A 14058-nucleotide genomic window follows, 5' to 3' on the forward strand; every position below is an offset into this window, starting at 1 on the left:
GCTGAGCCGAAGAAAATATTCACATACACCTATTTATGTAACATATCTATTATATTTAATATTTATATCGGTGAAAATAATAAATCTAATTTCGTATAGAATCTTCCTTTTGATTGAACAATTCAGGCGGCTAGAAATAAACAGCAACAACCTGTTAATAAAATCCACCCTTTACACGCATTGAAACCTGTTGTACTTGCCCTAGAAACGCGCGTCAGTATCGTATCTTCTTGAACCCCTTGTTGTCAACGCTCGTTGTTGATACAGTAGCCAGTGTTGCAAGACGAATATGATTTTCATAACATTTGAAGAAATCAAAATTGTTTTGAAATAAACGCTTTTCAAATTAATACTATTAATACAAATATTAAATGAATTTCTGAAAATAATAATTGTATATTCACAATAATTATGAGCAAGTATGTTAAAATTAACATTAGGGGCCATCCATAAATTAGGTTAAGAGAGCGGGAGGGGTCGACGAAGTATAATATTTTGTAATAAGGGGGTGGAAGGTGTCCTAAATTTCGTGACTCACATTTCAAAATATAATATAATAATATTATATATTATATTATATTTATATATCGATAAATATCATTAAGTGCATTGTGCAGTGATTTATCTGTTTCTATTTCATTTGACCACTGACTTTCGTGGATTAAACAACGTCGTTCTTAGCTCTGCTATTTCGTGATTTTCAACATAAGAAAAAGTTTAAAATGAACAAAAGAGAAGTTCAAGTGATCTTTACGGTAAACTATATTTTGCATCATATAAAGCCACTAATCAACATAAGCAATTACATAAGAGGCAACAAGAAGTTTCGTCCTCAAAGAATTGCTGCAAGCCGCGTCAGAGAACTTCTTTATGTGATGTGATGCTGATATTAACAACTCAAAAGACAACGAAGTGGCTGCTGTTATACATAATTTAAAGTAGTGGAATCAAGGACTCAAGATTATTAAGTTTACCTATATCTTTAATTAATATTTTTTGTTTTGTTAATTTCTTTAAATAATATAATTAATCGTGTTTTTGTTTTGTGAATTGTTTGATTTGATGTTAATTTTATTAAATAATTTAAATGGAAATGAAACTGATTTCGGAACCGCTGTTTTCATTCAATAATTTCGAAATGTAATTTGAAAAATCTGTGACGGCAATCTAGGGAGGGGGGAGTTTCACAAATGTGACCAACTGTGACAAGTATGGGGGGACTGGCCAAAATCATATAAAATAAAAATAAAAATCACAAAATTTCATCAAGATGACGTGTAATATCATTTTTCTGTTATTTATGAATATAAAACCCAAATATGCAAGGCGCATATTTTATATATTTCGCATATTATATGCATATATCCTCAGCATGTATAGCACATATTGCTGGAGATTTGTCGCAACTTACATTAACTTCCCATCTGTATCTCAAATTGAATGTATCAGCTGAATCAACACTACAAAGAGTTCCTTGTATTCCGAGGTAATTAAGGAAATTGAATTTAAAATGCGGAATGAAAATTCTGTCAAAATCTTACCTTATAAAGAGCTAGAAAATACAAATATACCGACAGAAGCCAAATTTGTACAAGAGACTTTCAACATATTAACATATTTTTTCCTTCGCCTGTTCCTGGAGATAGTTTTTGCTCATTTTTTCAGATCCAGCACCGTACATGAAAAAGGCTGAGCAAAATCTTTCACACATACTTGGAACATGTCTTGCCATGCTTTCAATAGGGTTGCTAAAGAGATTAGAACATATTTTCTACATGGAAATAATTTAATTTCAGATATGAAAAAAAAACTTCCTTAAAGCGCATATAAGCGTCCAGTTCCATAAAGAGAAATTACCGATCAAGTTTGGGCTCTTGGTTGAAAGCCGCTTTTTTATCACGAGAATTTTTTTAACTAAAACATTTGTATTTTCAGGCTAATCTATCTAATCTCCTACTGATGTTAAGCAATTAATCGAAAACACACTTAATTTTGTATTTAAATTTCTTAGCCAAGTAGCTAATATTTTAGAGGAAAAATTTACTGTATTCATTGATTTGCATTCTGCAATAAACAACAGCAGCAATAATAAAAACGCCCCCAACACATCAGTTGATGGGGAAAGAAGTTTTTTCATTCATAACTTTTTATATTCAGACAGGGCACTAACTTTTTAAATTGAGAACTTCGAAAAACATTTAGTGCGTTACTGTTTTATAACTAACAACAAGTTGCCTTATGTGATACCATAAAATCCCGATAGAAAATCTCCTCTTTTTAAAAATCAAAACAGATGCATTTCAGGTAGAGGGATAATAAGCAGGATTATTCAAAAAAATTTTCCAAAAAAATGCTTCAGTGCTAAAAATAAGTACAGAAGATAAATAATATAAATAAAATAATTAATAAATACATACTTTACACATTAAACAAGAATTTGAAATGTACATTACCGGCACGCTGGCAATATCGTATGTTTCGCTGAGAAAAGAGGGTTTACATTCGAGGGAGAGGCTATTTTCGGGATTTTACAGTATATAGGCTCAGTTTAGCATCTATGTAAAAAAATTAAAATAACATAAATTCATGTATTAGCATTTTTTTTGCATACTTTCAACATTTTTGTGCATATTTTTACTAAATATTTGTACATATATTTTGGGTTCTTCATTTGCATATTTGGATTTCTTTATACAATGCGATCCATATGTATGGAATAAATTTAATTTTAGCTTTATTATGTACTATGTGAAAAAAACCTGAAGCAATTCGATCGAGAAATTATTTAAGCGAGGAAGACCTGAAACGATCAAATGGCCGGCTGGATCCTCTCGATTACTTCTTATGGGATTATTCAAAATCTGAAGTATATTTTAATAGACCAGACAATATTTCCGATTTAAAAGTTAAAATAACAGAAAAAATAACAAAATAACCTCTGAGGTCATACAAAATGTTGTATGATATTTCCAAAATCGCCCCGGTTATTGTCAAAAAGTGAATGGTGGTCATTTTGAACATTTGTGTGTAAAGTACATTGGAAAATACATTCTAAATATTATGCGACATTATTATCTTCATTCTACGTAAAGTTTTGTGATAGAAACATCATCAGAATTTTACATCTTAAAAATTAATTTTCTCAGCTATGATTGCACCAAATTTAAAAAAAAAACTGCTGAACAGAGGACGGAAATCCTTTTCCAACAAGGTTCCACACGATCCCCTTCCTTACTTAAAATTTTCGAGACGGTACTTATAATTCAGAGGGGGGTATTGGACAGGGATAATATTTTCATACTTTCAATTGTCAGGTTTTTTTCACATAGTACATAATAACGATAAAATTGAATTATATGGACCGCATTGTATATAAATGTTATAATATAATGAGAATTTCGAGTTTCCATTGCTGGAGCGGTATTATGATTGATCGCTCTTCGCAGAAGGCTTAAAACTGGTTTCAAACGAATTACCGCGTTTTTAGCGTTTTCAGCGTGTTCAGAAGCATTGAAGAACTAATTTTTTCGCTTATTTCCAAACTTGAAATTATTTTGGAGCGGTTCATTGCGATTTTTGAACGTTATCTGACTTTTTGGGAAACTTAAGAAGTTTGTTACCATCGTAATACATATTTTTGGACAAACCGGAAAAACGAGATGATTAAACCACGTCGCTAAGCGTATAATCGCTTATCCCATAGGCTTATTTTATCTTTAAATATAATCATACATGTTATTTATTCATGATTTGATATTTTGCAATATCGCCCAGTGCTCTAGACTTCTTTTTCTAGGGTCAAGAGACTATGTCATCAAGTCTTTTGAACCCTCCAAAGAGAATATCCGTATTGTTCGTTTTCAATTTTGTCTACAGAGATTGGTTGAAATTTTTTTCTACTTTATTAACATATTATATATGAAATGAACAAAATGCAAAAAGTAAATTTTAGAGTTTTTTAATAAAAAGTTACAGACAATGAACATCGAATGATAAATATTGCCTCTTCATTTATGAACAGTTTGTGATATATGACCGAGAACCATTCGTGAATTAGAATTATAGAATCAACATAACCTCATTATTTAACATTTCTTCAATCATCCTACTACTTTATAAGTCTGACAACTTTGTTCAATATTTGCCTCATACTATCTGATTCTATCTATTTTTAACATTGTGAATCCTATAATAAGGACACTCAGATCCCGAAGAGACAATTTTTAAGATTATATTATATTTTAAGATTATATTGTTGATATAATATAATAATACGTAAATTAGAATAGGGTTGATGAGTTTATATGAACCTTATAAATACATTGACCAAAAGATCTATTATACAACCCGTACATTTTACCATTCCGGCAGCAACGTTAATTGAGAATAACCAAAGAAAATAAAGTATCAAATAGATACAACACATTTTGTGTTGACATGTACGACATGGCGTGATTAATCAGTTAGTTTTCTCTAATTTAAACTGTGCTTTTATTACAGTAGGTATATTTTTACTTATTATAAAAATGAAGGAAACTTTAACAACTAATTTTTTATTTAGGGTATTTGTGACCCTAGGCCAAATTAATCCCAACGGCACCCGCTCCGTTCGCCCCTCAGTTATACTTTTTTCCTTTTCTTTAAATCTGATGTAATTATGATAAAAAGGAAGCACTTGTTTCACCGAATTAAATTTTTATGAATTTCCTTCCTTGTGAAAAATCCTATTTATCCTGTGGATTTGGCAACGTTGCGTACGGCGCACTCTTGGCGGCGGACAGTTTCAGTTTTCAGTCAATTTCAGCTTGTAGTAGTAGGTCAGACGCCGCGACGCGGCTGGAAAAGCTGGCGTACGTGTACCATAAAGTGTTCGGTATTTGAATCGCGTGCTGTCTCGTGGACTGCGAGTGAAATCGGTCGAGGCCATAGGAAACACGTGTTGCATATGTTCAGATGACTGTAGAGTTGAAACTACCAGGATAACCGGGGATATAATGCATAGTTGTTGCTGCTGCAAATTTTTATCTATTGTATTGAAGATCGTTTGGTGAAGCTTTAGAAGCTGTTCGAAGGGTCGATATTTTGCTGATGAAATAAGGTTTGTTGTTTAATTACTTTTCTTGAATAAATATTGATATCAATTGAAACAGAATTTATATCTCCAAAGTGAAGTTCATTAAAATACAGAAAATTTAGTGAATCAGAACAATTTCTATGAGGAAAGTTTTTTACAATACTACCATCAGCCTAGATCAGCCTAATAGTCAAATTTGCAACAAAAAATGAAGCCTTGCAATCACATTTTGTTATAGGCTCGCGATACATCAAGTATGAGATTTTTCTTTTCTCCTCCATTTATTGAAGTCATCAGTGTGAAAATGAAATATTTATGTAACTCAACCATCTATTAGATATTCGCCAATCAAAAAGGGATATATAATGCCTGATTACAGATAGAAAACCGTCTTGCAACGTATTAATTTAAGAGGCTACTGAGTATGGTACAGCTATTCTTGTGAATCACTTCACTTCTAATTTTTTTTCCTTCCTCGTTCCCACTCATTATTCATGTTGTCGTCGATGTAGCCTTCAGCAACTGCGGTTGATTTCCACCTTCCTTGTTGAGGACCAATTTTTACCGATGATTTGTGTAAAGTTCTGGATCTCTCAGTTTTAGAAACATATACCCACAATAGCCAATTTATGCAAATTTTTTGTATAGTGTATTTACTATTTTGGTAATCAAAAATAAAGAGTTCGATGTAGCTTTAATTGATCTCAGTGAAAGATATTTTCTAGAAATTTCAGGAAATTCATCTGCTATGGTAAACGATATAGATATCATGTTTCTGTGAAAGGTATATTACACTGGCCGACAAGATTTTCGTAACACAGGCGGGACCTTTATTTTTAAAATGGAAATACCCGTCCAATAATAGAAAAAATATTAATTAAGCCCAAACACCTACCTCTTTTCAATAGCTTAATTATCCCTGTTTTCATTGGCAGATAGCTAATTTTCTAAATGGCGGTTAATATCGATACATTTTATGGCCGAATAAATACCTGAACTGTATTATTCAGAATAATAAACATAAAAATAACTTTGAAAATTAGTATTCTTTTGAGTCTCCTAGTAAGTGGTTCTCTGTTCATAGTGCAAAAAGTGATTATAAATGTTGAGTCAAACGCGCCGCAGTTGAAAAACTTGACAAATTTTGCTATATTTGTGGAGAATTTATGGTGAAGTCCCAAGCCAGGTCATTTTCCGGAAACATGAAAAAAGCCTATTTCAAATATTTTGGTACTTTAATTGGAGTTCAAGACAAGCAGTGGGACCCCACGTGTGCTGTGTTAGTTGTAGAGTGTCATTGGTGCAGTGGATGAATGGGAAGAAAAAAAAACATGCTTTTTGTAATTCCAATGGTATGGCGGGAACCTACTAACCATTTTGACGACTGCTATTTTTGTCTGACTGAAGGTTATTCTACGAAAGGAAAGCACAAGATCCAGTATCCAAATTTGCCGTCTGCTATACGACCTGTTCCCTATAACGAATATTTACCAGTATAGATTGCGCCTTTAGGTCCGCAAAATATTGTTTTAGAAGATACTGGAGATAATGTATCATCAGGAAGCTCCGAAGAACAATGCATAAAGCCTATTTTCACTCCAAGTACTACTACCAGTTCCGGCGAGCATTTGATTGTTTAAATGGGGTTATCAAAGCAACAGTCTGAACTTCTTGGCTCCCGTCTTAAGGAATGGAACTTGTTAACCAAAGAGAAAAAAATTACGACCTTTAGAAAAAGAAAAGCTGCATTTTCTGCATTCTACAGTATGAAAACTTCGTTGTGTGCGTGTACGGATATTGATGGTCTAATGAAGGAACTTGTGAAGATGAAAGAAACTTATGAAAATATTGCTTGCCTTTAGACAAAATTAACTACAACAAGTATAAGTGGCAGATATGTGGGGACCTGAAGGTGATTGGAATTTCAATGGAACTTCAGGTAGGGTTTACGAAACCTTGCTGTTTTTTTTGTCTATGGGACAGTCGAGACGGGCAGTAGACTAGACACTATGTAAAGAAAATTGGCAAGCAAGAAGTGAGTTTCCACCGGGATCTCAAAATGTTAAGTTTATACCCCTTGTAGATGCCAAAAATGTCCTTCTGCCCCTTTTCACATTAAACTTGGATTGTTGAAAAGTTTTGTAAAGGCTATGGATAAAGAGGGTGATGGATTCAAATACCTTAGAGAAGTCATACCCCAGTTGAGTGATGGCAAATTAAAGGAAGGTATTTTTATTGGGCCACAAATAAGAAAATTACTGGACGATGACAATTTTGCAAATAAGCTCACCAGGCAGGAACTTAGAGCATGGAAGTGTAGTGAGGTTTTTGGACAACAATATGGATCCATACTACCAACATTTAGTTGATGAACTTCTAGACGCCTACAAATGCCTTGGTGCTCGAACGTCATTGAAAATTCACATCTGACATTTTTTCCCGAAAATTTGGGAGCTGTCAGTGATGAACAGGATGAAAGGCTCCACTAAGATATTTTTTTTGGTGTGGGTGGGAAAATCTTTTGAAGACCCCTGAGAAGGTGTCCCAGGTGTGCTGGATTCGTCCGCTAACCGGACGTCTACTAAAATCACTACACAAACTACACGGAAACTTACGGTACAAATATTGGTTAACCTTACGGAGGACATTTTTGAATCAGCATTAGATCATTTTGACAATTCGTTAGATTGTTAAATAGAATTGTCAAGATTATCCAATTGACAATAGTTACAGTATTGTCAATCTTTTCTTAATAATCCATAACGTTTGTGGTACTTGTAGATAAAAAACATGTTGTATCGGTTTTTTAATATTTTTGTTTATAATATAAGGGGTAATATAAAAAACTGTAACTAATTTTGAGCTTTGTTTTATTTAGCATTTTTATCTTTTCTGCTATGTTTTGTTTTTTGCGGGTAGGAATCAGGATCCACTGCAATTTCGACGATTAATTCATAAGCTAAATCTAAGAGCAACTGAAATCTAGACTGATTTTGCTGATTTAAAAAAAAAATAATAGTTGAAAAGTGTAGATATACATGTTAGATATAATCAAACACCTCCTGTGTTAAAGTGGTTCAAATAATTGATTCTCTTTAGTCACATCAAACTTTATTATGAATTTTACAGCATAAAGTTAGGATGATGGAATTATAAATATAGATAAGCAGAAGATACTTGTAAAATGAAGTATTACGAGTACGTAGAAAAATATCAGATTGAATTCTGTAGTCGCAGATGTTGGTTTTTTTACTTCTCTTAAATCCTATCGGCTTGAAAAGGCACAGGTGTTTTAGTTATAAAAAGACAGGAAAATAATTTGTATACCTACAAGTTTTAATTAAGATTCGTTCTTTTGTTAATTGTGGATTAAATTGTAAATTTAAAGCCTAGTTTATGGAATGACAAAAACCTCTATGAGTATATTACCTAGTATAAAACAGCTTACTTAATCATATACCTTTTTAATGTGGTTTGTTGGATTGAGTACTCTTAGATCTTTCTCCATTTATTTCATCAGCCTTTTAATCACAAAGATTGCTGCCGCTTTCACGTTTTCTAACTATGCTCTTATTTGTCTTTCTCTACCCTCTCCGTATGAACAGTATGGACAAGCAAGACCTATCTACTTCACTATTCCCTGCTCCGCTATTATGTGTCTACGGAGGAGCCACCTCAATTGTGCTGTTTCACTTGTTTTTTTTCTAGTCGTCAACAATGGATGATGGAAGCAATGTTCCTGACCTGATGTTGAACGATTTTTCTCGAACAAAAGTGCCTTTTATTTGCTAATACTTCAATAGTTCAATTCACTTTACCTAAATTGCTTTCGTGTTAGAGATGTCGACAAAGAATGGAATTTCTATTACATAGATGTTTGTGATGCTTAAAGAAGTAACTTAATGAAAATAATTTGAAACATTTCATAAATATTGCGTGATGGATAGTTACTAAATTTCTTTATATCAATGTACAATTGATCAATAATACTCACAGAAAAGGCTATTTCTATAGGAAAATCCACCATCATTAGCCGTACAAGCACTGATAATACCCAACGATCAGGAATCAATTGTGAAAACTAGTATATGAGGATATATTGAAAAATTATTAGCCTACTGTAGAACCAAACAAAATTTCAAAGTCATAATATTTTCTTACTCAACATATTCTCTTCTTAATTGGACACATTTATTTCATCGAACCTGCAATGTCTGTAGATCTTTAAAAAAAATGTTTCTTCTTGCTCTGCAAACCAGACCTCCACAGCTTTTATTATCTCATCGTTGGAAGAAAATTTACGACCTTTTAAACTTTTTTTCAGTTGAGGACAAATATGATAATTGGACGGAGTCAAATCTGGTGAATAAGGGGGGTGTTTTAGTAATTCAAACCCTAAATCACCCCCAATTTTTCGAATGGCAACGGGAGATTTGTGTGCAGGGGCGTTGTCCTGCTATAACAAAACACCTTTGGATAGCTTTCCGCGTCTTTTTTCCCGTAGAGTGGTCAGTAATGTCGAATCAGTCGGTCAGTAGTCTCCAGTTATTGTTCTACCCTTATCAAAAAATTAATCCAGACTGAAGCCAGAACTTTTCCAGCAGAGTTTTGGACACGAAGCTTCTGGGGTCTTGGAGAACCAGAGTATCGCCATTCCATCGCTTGTTGCTTTGTTTCTGGATCGTAGAAATGTATCCAAGTCTCATCCATAGTAACAATTCGGTTTAAGAAGTCTACATCGTTTTCAAATCGAGCACAGATCGAACGCGATGCTTCTACCCTTGTACGCTTTTGGTCAACATACAAACATTTGGGGATCCATTTTGCAGCAAAAACTGGCTTTCCCAATCGTTCATCATCTTCAATGGAAAATTTACCTTTTAAGACATTTAATGTGGTATAAAATGGCCGCACGTCAGTTAATAGCAACAGAAAATGACGTGTGCGACTTGTAACTGTAGGAGAGTTGACTTAACGAGAACTAGAAAGTCGTCTTGTAATACCACAACCTAGAATCTGGTAATGGCTACACAATTCTTCCTAAAACTGCTAACGGTAATGTAGAAGAATCTTTTAAAGAAATCAGGACAATGTGGAAATGGTTTCTAATGATGAAAATCTATTTATTAATATTACTGGAGATGAATAGTGAATTTATGGCTTTAATTTGAAAACAAAATGACAATTTCCATAATAGAATCGTCTAGAGCTAAGAATTACTTCAAAATGGAGCGAAGTAAATATATGGTTTATTTCTTCCATCATGAAAATAATGCGCATCAGAAATAAATTCCGAGTGGTCACATAAGCACACTACATGGGAGATCTCTTTTATATGATAGAGAAAAAAGTTTGCATAGCAAACTTGTTAGTTTAGCAGCGCAATTCTTCAATACGATTTGTGGTATTCCATTTGGGCCAGTCTCTTTATAGATGTCCAAGCCTTTGAGAAGTATTGCCACATGTCAGTGTCGAAATTCTATATCTGGCATGGATGTACCAACTCTAGGGTGGTAGTTTTCACCGCGGGTCAACAGTTGCATTTGAAGCAAACATACGACTTAACAAGTCTGCCTCCTTTTTTGCGATTGACCCATCTCTTCAGTCAACGGTGGAATATATTACTTACAAAAGAATAACACTAATTTCGATATCTGAAGCTGAATACTTTTCTGAAAACCCCATATAATATCGGAATTTGTTTAGCTTAAATTCAAAATTTAATTGAATTTTTTGTAAAAGATTTACGGGTGAGTCAAATTAATCTTTTTTTTTTGCTTTATTTGAGCTGTCCTTCTTTGATTTGGTTTCTCTGTTCAATATAAAAATGGAACAATAGCAGATTATTTTAATCCCTTCGACATTCAGGATCGGATTCTAATATCAGATCGAAGAATTTTGTAGTCGGCATTAATTTCAGAAACTCGTCATTTCCTTTTGATTCATAATTTATACAATAACAAATTCTAATTACGTCTTAACATTGACGATAATTAGATTTAATAAAAATTTCTAAACATAAAATATCTACATATCTTAGCGGAAACTTTAAAATTATCTCGTACATAAACACTTCCGTATTTAACAACTAAGTACGTTGTATACGATAGTGTTATCAATAATCATTATATTATTTCGACATAATCATGTATTTTCAATATCAAGTAGGAAACTATTGTACGAATAACGATCAAATATCGAAAAGTTTTATCAAATGTGACTTTTCTGCGTATGTATATATATTTTTTTCATTTATAAAAACCTTGAAATATGAAAATAGTATTTGACAAAATTAGGGCTACGTCTTCTTCTTTTTTTTAATAAGACTCTGTCCTGTATAATTCCGAATTTTTAGACTATTCTTGTACTCTTCTGAGCTCCAGTACTCATTTCATATTTTTGATGGTCTGCCTGTTGGTCTTCGTGTGTTTGGTTTTAACTAACTGTTTACTAGCATTTTCTCGACATAATCGCTGGAACCTCGCTTAACCCATTCACCACCATCTTGAGCTCCTAGTTCTTCTCTAATATCCTGACTTTCCATTCTATCTGAGGCTTATTCCCTTGACTGTTCTCAGCTTTTTCAATTCGTCAACTTTATTTCTCTTTTTGTTGATTATTTTCCGGTTCTTATTTTTACTGCATTACGAATATGCATGTATTGTAGATTCTCATATTGCAAATATCCGCAGAATCTTGATGCTTTTATCGCTTGTGTTCCGGTTTCCTTTATTAAATTTCTACTCCAAGGTAATCGATTTTAATTGTTATGTTGTTGTTAACAACTGGTTTATATCTTTGGCTATGAGAATTATTAAATATTTTATTTAGTATACTCATATTATCTGTATCCTCTTATTTTCTGCCCCTAATACTCTATTATCCTTATAACGTAACACTTTTCATAATCCATCTCCCACGTTGATTTCGTTGACGCTTTCAAGGATTCTCTTCATGGTAATATTTAATAGTGTGGGGTTAATGCTCTTCCTTCCGTATCCTGGTCATAAACTACTTCTTTGAACAGTCCCGTTCTGGTTTTGATCCTAAGATTTCTTTTTCTTCTGTTTTTCAATAGAATGTTTATATTCATCATCTATATTGCTCAAGAATTTTTTGATTATGAATTTTTCTGTCTGAACACATGTTGTTCTTCGGACGCTAGAATCTTTTGCTGAAGTCTATGATTTAAGTGAAAAGTTTGAGCACTGAGCCTAAAGTTGTCGAGATCCCTTTTTTCTTCTTTTTTAGATATAGCTTAACTGTGATTTGAGCATAGTGCAAACCTCTGTAATACAAACAGCAAGCTCACAGGGATATTCGTTTGCCCAAAGCCGAATTCTTGACTTGGATACACAGCTCTTCAGATTTTTACTCGTGATCGCATTTAGTGGCAGTCAATTAAATGTAGTATTTCCATACGTTTTCTCCTGACAACTTTTGTTATATTTGTAGAGAATTCCACAAAGTCACCAGCTATTTCACGTACTTTTATTCGACGATCATGTACAAGTGCGCAAATTTTATTAACCATTAACTCGAGTAGTTACATTAATTGACAGTTCTGGATGTTCAGCATCATCATATAGCCATATAAAAACCGATAAGTACTTCAATCATAATGTTTCTGTGAATTTTCCTCTGTTTCTTCAATTGTTTTTCCATGTGAAAAAGAATGTTTGATTGATATCTACAATAATTTTTTTTCCTGCATATTTATCCAACAATTAGGAATATGGAAGAAGTATCTCTTCATATGAGAGGAAGTTGAAAAAGTATCCAGTTGTATACGTTTAATTATAGTTCAAAAACCTTCTGGAATATTTTTTTGAATGAAATATGAGAAATTTTCAGGTCACAGCATTATTTTCACGTTATTTACTAACTCCCGTTTTTTTTGCATCAAGTCCTAGAGCTCCGTGTATAACTTTGAAAATTTTATTCTATCATAAGGATGCAGTGTTGCGACTATACCATTCAAGCATCATGAAATATTTTTTTTTAAATTTACTATATAAATAAACTATCTTTCTCTAAGAAGCTATTATGTTTTACGTAAAAAAATATCGTAATTTATTTTAATTTTTGATTTTAATATTTTTTGTCTCTAAATTGAGTACTAAATTTATTTAAAAATAAGAAATAGGCCTAATTCTAGAGCCATCAACTCATAACAACTCAAATCACAAAATCTTTTTGTTTACAATAAACCATGATAAATCCAAATACTAGGAATTTTTTTAAATCTTCGAAGATTGTTATTTTATAATTTTGCACTTGTCTGAGAAATTGTAACATAATTTGAATTTATAGACACTGATTAGTAATTTTAGCCATCATATGATTAGCAAAACAATAGCCTTTATACTATTGGTTCCCAAACTTTTTTGTTTCATAGATCAATTTCAAATTTTGCTGGATTCGGTAGACTCTCTGAAGCTACATTACCTACCACTATTTTCCAAATCTCGAAAAAAGGTGAAGATTAGATCTATCTATGGAAACTTGCGTTGTGGCTGAGCTTCAACGACGAATTAACAGTTTTAAAAAAAAGGCTAGATTTGATTGCTTGATAGGATTAATTATTTGATAATAAAATCAACTAATTGATACTGACAGGAGAAGTCAAGCTAACATTTTAGTTCTTCACTATCGAAACCAAATAAATTTTGATGGACCCTCGATTACGGTTATAGACCCCCATTATTTATTCACGCCCAACTTAGACCCCCGTCGAGTCTCCTGTAGACCCCTGATGGTCCGCCTGGACCACTTTAGGAATCACGACTCTATATTAACAACATAAAAAGGTTTCTTCATATTACTATTGAAAATAATTGGATTTTGTAAAGTTTTTACAGATGATAAAAACAATACAATGATTGTACCAAAAGTATTATGATTCCCGAAGAGTCGTTAAACCGCATAATATATCAAAGTTTTCGCGAAAAATCTGGAAAATACCATGATTTTAGTGAACATTT

General features: G+C 32.8%; 1 protein-coding gene across 7 annotated transcripts in view; it reads left to right on the forward strand.

Moving 5' to 3' along the window:
• Positions 1–4775: 4775 nt before the first annotated feature.
• LOC130898064 (uncharacterized) overlaps positions 4776–14058 on the forward strand; it is a 299991-nt gene continuing 290708 nt past the window's right edge. For 5 of the 7 annotated variants that reach the window (XM_057807104.1, XM_057807105.1, XM_057807106.1 and 2 more), the window contains exon 1: positions 4799–5098. The gene's annotated coding sequence lies outside the window, so the exon portion shown is untranslated. Of the gene's footprint in view, positions 5099–14058 lie in introns of all 7 variants that reach the window. The other 2 variants (XM_057807100.1, XM_057807102.1) reach the window with 2 other exon arrangements.

The sequence above is a fragment of the Diorhabda carinulata genome, chromosome 9, assembly GCF_026250575.1.
Source record: "Diorhabda carinulata isolate Delta chromosome 9, icDioCari1.1, whole genome shotgun sequence".
Lineage (NCBI taxonomy): Eukaryota > Metazoa > Arthropoda > Insecta > Coleoptera > Chrysomelidae > Diorhabda > Diorhabda carinulata.